The sequence below is a fragment of the Schistocerca americana genome, chromosome 10 (assembly GCF_021461395.2).
Source record: "Schistocerca americana isolate TAMUIC-IGC-003095 chromosome 10, iqSchAmer2.1, whole genome shotgun sequence".
Lineage (NCBI taxonomy): Eukaryota > Metazoa > Arthropoda > Insecta > Orthoptera > Acrididae > Schistocerca > Schistocerca americana.
In genome coordinates, this window is record NC_060128.1 from 154,398,561 (window position 1) to 154,408,617 (window position 10,057).

A 10,057-nucleotide genomic window follows, 5' to 3' on the forward strand; every position below is an offset into this window, starting at 1 on the left:
ATCAGCTCGGAGACCATGGCTGCGGTTACCCTTGACGCTGCATCACAGACAGGAGCGCTTGCGTTGGTGTACTCAACGACGAACCTGGATGCACGAATGGCAAAACGTCATTTTTCGGATGAATCCAGGTTCTGTTTGCAGCATCATGATGGTCTCATCCGTGTTTGACGACGTTGCGGTGAACGCACATTGGAAGCGTGTATTCGTCATCGTCATACTGGCGTATCACCCGGCGAGATGGTATGGAGTGGCATTTGCTACACGTCTCGGTCACCTCTTGTTCGCATTGACGGCACTTTGAACAGTAGACGTTACATTTCAGATGGGTTCGACACGTGCCTCTAAACTTCATTCGATCCCTGCGAAACCGTACATTTGAGCAGGATAATGCACGACCGCATGTTGCAGGTCCTGTACGGGCCTTTCTGGATACAGAAAATGTTCGACCGCTGCCCTGGCCAGCACATTCTCCAGATTTCTCAACAACTGAAAACGTCTGGTCAATGTTGGCCGAGCAACCGGCTCGTCACAATACTCCAGTCACTACTCTTGGTGAACTGTGGTATCGTGTTGAAGCTGCATGTGCAGCTGTACCTGTACACGCCATCCAAGCTCTGTTTGACTCAATGCCCAGGCGTATCATGGCCGTTATTGCGACCAGAGGTGGTTGTTCAGGGTACTGATTTCTCAGGATCTATGCACCCAAATTGCGGGAAAATGTAATCACAAGTCAGTTCCAGTATAATATATTTGTCCGATGAAAACCCGTTTATCATCTGCATTTCTTGTTGGTGTAGCAATTTTAATGGCCAGTAGTGTAGCTCTATGGAAGCTGGATCGTACGTAACGCATTCCTACAGCATAGCACAAATGGTAACTGGAAGAAATGCGCAATGAGACGAACAAAAATGATAATTTTATTCAAAGACGATAATCACAGTGTAGGCACCTCTAGTTATAATGTTCCCCTGGACATAACAAAAGGCGGGACATGGTTCTCAATAGGATGTGTGACCACCACGGCCGGCAGTGCATTCTTCACAACGTGCTCCCATGGCGGGCACAAGTTTGGTAAGGAGTTCTCGTGGTAGGGCGTTCCATCGCCCCACCAGTGCGGCTGACATCTGCTGGGTGTCGCTGGTACATGTCGACGTGCTGGATGGGATTTAACGGGCAAGCCAGTCCAGTCACCGAATACCCTCTGTTTCGCAGAGCTGCTCCACCAAAAGACGTACATTGGGAACGAGTACAGTGAAACAATGACGTTGGCCGGCCAGTGTACCTTGTTCAAAGATTTGGAGGTCAGTGCGTTCATGCAAAACTACGGATCCGTACATCATAACACCAACACCACCAAAACCGTGTTCGACCGCCGCGCCATGTCACGGATTCCGCGGCCCCTCACGCCAGAGGTTCGAGTCCTCCCTCGGGCATGGGCGGATTCAAACATGGCAGAGAGAGTGGGGTGCATCCGACAAGGGTCGCCAAGTACACTCTTTCTCTCCTGATATACACGAAAGACTCCAACTGAAACATGTCGACCCAAGCCGTGGGATGGTCCATTTCCTGACAGGCCACGGGCCGTATCCGGTACATTTAAACTGTATGGGACTAACTAAGGATGAAGTATGCGTTTGCGGAGAGACTGGGACACCAGAACATGTCACACTGCTGTGCAACACGCTGGCACAAGTGAGACCTATACAGAACGATAATGACATCGCCAGAGTAATATGTAATAACGATGACTGGAACACAATAAATAGCATGGCCGATATGGTATCGCCGGTCGTGATGGCCGAACGGTTCTAGGTGCTTCAGTCCAGAACCGCGCTGTTGCTACGGTCATAGGTTCGAATCTTCCCTCGGGCATGGATGTGTGTGATGTCCTTAGGTTAGTTAGGTTCAAGTAGATCTAAGTCTAGGGGACTGATGACCTCAGATGTTAAGTCCCATAGTGCTTAGAGCCATATGAGCCATTTGAATTTGATATTGTATCGAAGACTCAGCACAAAAAATACAAGCGCCATAACCCATATGGAAGGAGGCGTAGACAAGCACAAACAACACAAAAAACCACATGGGAGGACACGAGCACGACCACAGATTCCGAAACCGAGGAAGGAACACTAAGTGAACATGACTCAGAAGGGATCAACATGTAAGGGACCAAAACCAAGCCGGCCGGGGTGGCCGAGCGGTTCTACTAGCTACAGTCTGGAACTGCGTGACCGCTACGGTCGCAGGTTCGAATCCTGCCTCGGCGACTGCTACGGTCGCAGGTTCGAATCCTGCCTCGGGCATGGATGAGTGTGATGTCCTTAGGCTAGTTAGGTTTAAGTAGTTCTAAGTTCTAGGGGACTGAAGACCACAGATGTTAAGTCCCATAGTGCTCAGAGCCATTTGAGCCATTTGAACCTGCCTCGGGCATGGATGTGTGTGATGTCCTTAGGTTAGTTAGGTTTAAGTAGTTCTAAGTTCTAGGGGACTGATGACCTCACCTGTTAAGTCCCATAGTGCTCAGAGCCATTTGAACCATTCGAACCAAAACCAACGATGTATGGCACTGCATGCCACAACACAGTCACAAACAACACAACCATCATAAATCAAAAAACACCGGCACCACCTACTAAGACTGTAGTCGCTTCGGAGGAGAAGGCTCGAAGAACTTTTATTCCGAGGCTCCTCCTCCCCAATGACACATCCTGCATAGTGTTTAAAGTATACTGCGCACAAGCACTAAAGTATTGCTCGTCTTACTGTGTCCAGACAGAAGTATATTCTCTTCTCTGTTCAAAGCTACAATCAATGAATTTTATGTCTCAGAAATGTATTAAGTTATTTTTGGAATAATGCATTCAAGTAGCAGTGAACTATATTCTATTTCTACTAACAAGTTACAAACATAAGTGTATTTCTCATGTAAAGCTGAAATTCACGTATTCCGTGTATCAAGTGCTCAATCAGCATTTAATCTGTATAATTTGTGTAAACATACATTATCACAAACCATTTCAGATGAGAATACCTAGAGTTTGTACTGAGACCTTCTTATCTGAAATAGGTACAAATAGGCCATTATTAACCAACATGCTACTTAGACTGTATTACACATCCAAATACAGCATATCACTTCCCTCTACATACTACAAATTATTTTCACCACGCACATTGTGTTACTTTTCCATTTTTTATTTTTCTTTGACATTTGCATTATATAAATTATATTCTCATGAACTAGATAGAAACAAATTATATGGAGCCATTTTACCAATTGTTAAGCATTCAATTCGCTGTAACCCCAGAGAAATCTTTAAATATTATGTTCTTTATATGATTAAAACAAGCATTAACAACTGTATACCAATAAGATTGTAACAATGAGAAATCTTTGATGTTATATTCAGAAGCATCCTACCCACCTTACATATCAAGGCGGTGGGTTACTCTGTACTATTAATGAAATAAATAAATTTAGCCATTCCTAGCTCTTCCTGCCCTGAGCATACGTTAGCTTAAGTAGTGTGTAAGTCTAGGGACCGATTACCTCAGCATTTTGGTCTCATTCGCACATATTTGAACATTTTAACGTGTTAGACATGCTGTACGTACCATCATACGGACAGAAGCGAGAACACTTAACGCATCCAGTAACAGAGTGTAATGTTCTTTTAAAAATTAATTCTTTCGATTACATAGAATGAATGTCTGAACTGTGGAATGGATACTAAACCTTCAGTTATCGTGTAGCGTGTTGTAAGTGCAGGTGGTGTACTTACTCTGTTATTGTTAGCAAAATTTAAAAAGAATCTATTGAGCAATGCAACTCCGAATACCACTAAAGAAATACAGTCAGTGCAAAATACATTCAGCCCCTTAGGTAGTCAATCCTCTAATAACTTTGCCCCCTCGCACATAACAAATAAATTGTCTTGCCTCTAAAGCAGCAACGTTGGAAGGAAATATATACTGGTCACTCATGAGAAAAATATAAATACGAGGGTTGGAACTTTAATAGTGGCAACTATTTATTTACAGTTCGTACAAAATAGATACGTGTTTCAAAGTTTTACTGACCTTCAAAGTAGTCACTAGAGTTGTGTATAATCCGTTGCCAGCGATGTGGAAGTCGTAGGCCGGCCGGTGTGGCCGTGCGGTTCTAGGCGCTTCATTCTGGAACCGCGTGACCGTTACGGTCGCAGGTTCGAATCCTGCCTCGGGCATGGATGTGTGTGATGTCCTTAGGTTAGTTAGGTTTAAGTAGATCTAAGTCTAGGGGACTGATGACCACAGATGTTAAGACCCATAGTGCTTATTATAGATGTTCTTGGTTAATCGATATGCTAATTGTAACTTATTAATCCGAGTTGTTAGTACTGTTCCTTGTGATAGCCTTCTCCTAGATACTTGAATCTGTCAACTTTCTCAATTTGACCTTGTTCCAACCGTTCATTGGGAGTATCACTGATGTTGGCGAGGTATTTTCCTTTATAGTGACAACTGAAGTCCTATCTTGGCGGCCTGGAGTTTGAGCATATTGAGCTGCTTTACTGCTACTGAGCTTGCTATAAGTGCCATGTCAGCTGCGGAAGCTATACAGTCTACTACTAGTCCCTTCTGTTTGTGTCCCAGGCAAATACCGCTCGGTACATTTTGTACTTTCATTTCTTTTCACCACTTTCTCATCACCTTGTCCAGTGCACAGTTGAAGAGAAGAGGTGAAAGTCCGTCTCCCTGTCTAACTCCTGTCTCTATCTCAAAGCTTTCTGATAAGTGTTCCCCTGAACTTTACTCCTGATCTAATGTTAGTTAGGGTCTTTTGGATAAGGCTGTGGATGACTGCACCGACCATCACTCTTGGAACGAGAGGATATTCGGTGAATGGACTAGCTTTCAAGTTCTCTCTACTTCAGTCCTATCCAGCACGTGTGACATGCGTAAAGTAGACCTACTGCAGCATGTCCACATACACGAGCGACATCCAGCAGATGTCAGCCACGGCGGCGGAGGAATGAAACGCCCCGCCACAAGGACTCCTTACCAACCTTGCGGCCGGCGTGGGAACTTGTTCCAGAGCATCAACTGCTGTCTGTGGTGATCACACACCCTATTGAGAACCATGTCCCGCCTTTTGTTGTGTCCAGGGGGACATTATAACTAGTGGTGTCTCCACCGTAATTATTTGTCTTCGAACACGGGAACATCCGACCGCCGTGTCATCCTCAGCTGAGGAGGGGCGTGTGATCAGCTCACCGCTCTCCCGGTCACTGCGATGGTTTTTTCTGACCGGAGCCGCTACTATTCGGTCGAGTAGCTCCTCAATTGGCATCATGAGGGTTAGTCCACTCCAAAAAATGACAACAGCGCATGGCGGCCTGGATGGTCACCCATCCAAGTGCCAGCCACACCCGACAGCGCTTAACTTCGGTGATCTGACGGGAACCGGTGTATCCACTGCGGCAGGGCCGTTGCCCTGGTCCCATAAGACCTTACCACAAATTTCCAAATCTCAGGCACAGCCCATGCATCATCGAGCTATGTTAGTTGGCAGCGACACAGCTGGCCAAAGTTATTTCCCTCTTGCACAGCATTGTGTTATGTTGATATTTATCAATGATGATTACAATGTCTGTGATTATGTAGTGTCTATATCTTCACATCTCAATGTCCAGACATGCTTGCATCACAACGTTCTGACGATTACAGCTGTGGTAATTATTACGACGATTATACGGACACTGTAACCGTCACTGATGTATTCACGTCTCGACGGACTGAAAAGTCGATACAATATTTGTCTCAAAAATGGTTTAAATGGCTCTGAGAACTATGGGACTTGACATCTGAGGTCATCAGTCCCTTAGATCTTAGAACTACTTAAACCTAACTAAAATAAGGACTTCACACACATCCACGCCCGAGGTAGGATTCGAACCTGCGACCGTAGCAGCCGCGTGGTTCTGTACTGAAGCGATAGCAGCCAGCGATATTTGTCTCTCCCTGTACTGGAATCACGTATTGTGCGAGCGTTTGCGTTGCGGTTTCAGTGACATATGGAACTTTGGATCTGCGTTGGAGGCGTGATCAGGTAGCCGGAGTAGTTCACGCGAATGGTCGCGATAAGCGGGAGATCCGGGCTAGAGTCCCGGTCCAGCACATATTTTCTCTTGTGATAAACAGCTGATGTCAGTCCAGGGTCACAAAAACGCAAATCCATTCTTGTAATAATTGTCAACTTTGCTTTCAACTAATTACAACTTTGTCAAAGGACTTGTTCGCACCATACGCGTTTCGTCTTTATTATTTGAATGGCAACGCCAGTGGCAAATTTCATAGTTGCTTTACTGCCTATTTCCTTGTTCCGGCTTTGTAGCTGCTGTTACGCTTACTACCGTTCGCAGCTTCATTTGCATAGCACTAGGAATGAACACTCACTTACTTCGTGTTATATTTTCCATGTTCACCACGGAGGGAGAGGGAAGAGGCTTACGGGTCTGTGGCAAGCCTAGGTTACAAATTCGTTGGATCTGGTTGCCAGTGATTTTCAACTAAATGGCGTCGACTATATTTTGCCTCTGATGACGAGGTCGTGCTGCCATGGAATCAATTTTGCAGAGCTGTACTAAAGATTCCAACAATCATGTCATACGATTGTCGCTGCGAAAAGTGAGTAAACTTGCAGTGATTCTTTCTATAGGACAACTAATAATGCGTTATAGTTGAGAGATCTATCTTTTTATTTTCAACTAACTGTTCCCGACCACGCGTTATTCTGCTTCATTCAGATTAAGAGAAAAAGGAAGAAAAGAGAAAGCACACGTTCGTAATATGAATATACGTCCCAATCTCCTTCTCACCTCTTCCCTATCCATATTCTCCGCCTCCTCTCTCCTCCTGCCCCCACTCTCTCTCCCTCTCTTTGTCCATCACCCGTCTTTCTGTCTGATCCTCCCCTCTTTCCATCCATCTCCTCGTCCCTTCTGTCCGTCCATCTCCTCCTTTCTGCTTTCTATGTCTATTACATCGCCCCCCCCTCTGTCCACCTACTTTTCTTCCATTCAACAATTTGAAGGAAATCGGTCCAGCACCTTTTGAGATTTCTGGTAGCAATGTCTCCTCTCCCTCACTCCCTCACTCTCTCTCTCTCTCTCTCTCTCTCTCTCTGTATATATATATATATATATATATATATATATATATATATATCTGTATATATATATATATATATATATATATATATATATATATATATATATATATACTTCAAAAAAAAGCTTTACATCACCCCAGTTCCCTGAATTCCTGAACATAGACGTTGACAGTGGATATTGTAACACAGACACAATCCCTTTGACTGTTCAGAGATGTCACTAAACCCGCCCAAAGAGGTAAACAATCATGCATGAGCAGCGCCTATGGGACGGAGTTCCAGTCATTCCACCAGGAAGGAGGTACACGGCTCGCATTGTCTGTAGTTCAACCATAACTAGACGGTCAATATCGCGTTTCGACCGCGTCCGCATTGTTACTTTGTGCCAGGAAGGGCTCTCAACAAGGGAAGCGTCCAGGCGTCTTCAAATGGTGCAAATAGCTCTAAGCACTATGAGACTTAACATCTGAGGTCATCAGTCCCCTAGAACTTAGAACTACTTAAACCTAAGTATTCTAAGGACATCATACACACCCATGACCGAGGCAGGAATCGAACCTACGACCGCAGCAGTGAGCGGTTCCGGACTGAAGCGTCTAGAACCGCTCGGCCACCGCGCCTGCTCCAGGCGGTCAGCGCGACAGAATGCGATGCAAAGGGCCCGGGTTCGATTCCCGTCTGTGTCAGAGATGTTCTCCGCTCAGGGACTGGGTGTTGTGTTGTCCTTATCATCATCATTCATCCCCATCGACACGCAAGTCGCCGAAGTGGCGTCAACTAAAAAGACATGCACACAGCGACCTGTCTACCCGACGGGAGGACCTAGCCACACGGCATTTCGCCATAATCAGTACCGCCTCACTGTCGAGGTCATACGTTTTTCAAAGAAGTTGAATTTTTCTTAAACGTTTTTCTCGGTGAACAAAAGCGATGTTGTTCGGACATGAAGGAGATACAGAGAGACAGGAACTGACGATGACATGCCTCGCTCAGGCCGCCCAAGGGCTACTACTGCAGTGGATGACCGCTACCTACGGATTATGGCTCGGAGCAACCCAGACAGCAACGCCACCATGTTGAATAATGCTTTTCGTGCAGCCAGTGGACGTCGTGTTACGACACAAACTGTGCGCAATAGGCTCCATGATGTGAAACTTCACTCCCGAGGTCCATGGCGAGGACCATCTTTGCAACCACGACACCATGCTGTGCGGTACAGATGGGCCCAACAACATGCCGAATCGACCGCTCAGGGCTGGCATCACGTCCTCTTCACCGATGAGTGTCGCATATTTCTTCAACCAGGCAATCGTCGGAGATGTGTTTGGAGGCAACCCGCTCAGGCTGAACGCCTTAGACACACTGTCCAGTGGGTGCAGCAAGGTGCAGGTTCCCTGCTGTTTGCAGGTCCTGTACGGGTCTTTCTGGATACAGAAAATGTTCGACTGCTACCCCGGCCAGCACATTCTCCAAATCTCTCACCAATTGAAAATGTCTGCTCAATGGTGCCCGAGCAACCGGCTCGTCACAACACGCCAGTCACTACTCTTGATGAGCTGTAGTATCGTGTTGAAGCTGAATGGGCAGCTGTACCTGTAGACGCCATCGAAGCTCTGTTTGACTCAATGCCCAGGCGTATCAAGGCCGTCATTACGGCCAGAGGTGGTTGTTCAGGGTACTGATTTCTCAGGATCTATGCACCTAAACTGCGTGAAAATGTAATCGCGTCAGTTCTAGTATAGTATATTTGTCCAATGAATACCCGTTTATCATCTGCATTTCTTCTTGGTGTAGCAACTTTAATGGCCAGTAGTGTAGATGGTACGTCTTTCGGGTTTTTAGACGATGCCAAGACTCTTGTAGCCGTCCCTAGAGATATGCAGAGACAGCACTTCGCCTGCCTTCATGTTGTACATGGGGGACAAAGTGTGGCTCTCCCAGCTAACAGTAAGACCCGGCGTCAGAGACAAATGACCGTCTGTCAGGCGAGCGACGTGAGAACTTAGGCCGCTGTCGTATGATTAATTGTGGCCCGGCTGAGAACGGCTTCTTAGTGTAAGCGTGCAAATACCAGGCTGCCAACGGAGCGTGGCGGCTCTGGTAAACATCTCAAAATAAACTGACCAAGCGCGCTGAGCCTTCCGCACAAACTTAATCATGAGTGAGTACTAGCAGTGTAAGTCTGGGCTTAAGGCGTCACTCGTGTAGACTGTATGGCGTGCAGATACTTTTTTGTTTTTATTTAATAGATTTTTTTGTCTTGTTCAGAAATTGCAACATCTTCTAAGCTTATCACGCTAATTAAGACCATATAAGCATGGTGTTTTCCGAATGTACATCTGAGCAAAAGACGTTTTAACTGGAGTCCAAAAGTTTTGTTAGTCTTTTGCTTTATTCTGGAGGTATTTCCATAGCAACTTCCATCCCTAACGTATATTTCTTCATACGAGGGTTGGAACTTTTATAGTGGTAACTAGTTATTTACATCTCAGACAACTCGGTTAGAAATTATATATATATATATATATATATATATATATATATATATATATATATATATACCAGTGTTTGTGGAAATGCAACCCCTAAAGAAGTGCTATAGGGGATGAAATTGTTTAAGAAAATATTTTAAAGGTAAACTTATGAAAACTGGCATTTTACTCCTCGCCTAGATACGAGGGTTGGAACTATTTATTTACAGCTCGTGCAAAACAGATACGCGTTTCAAAGTTTTGCTGACCTTCGTAGTAGTCACCAGCATTGTGTATAACCCGTTGCCAGCGATGTGGAAGTCGTAGGATACTGTTAGCAGTGCCAGTTGTGTTGACAGTTCGAGCGGCGCGGTCTCTTGCCCGACGATTCTGTAGCAGTTCTGAAGTGAATGCCATCAAATGTTTCCTTCAG

General features: G+C 45.4%; 1 pseudogene; it reads right to left on the bottom strand.

The window, feature by feature from the left end:
• Positions 1-5,358: 5,358 nt before the first annotated feature.
• On the bottom strand, positions 5,359-5,476 carry LOC124552942 (annotated as a pseudogene).
• Positions 5,477-10,057: the final 4,581 nt, after the last annotated feature.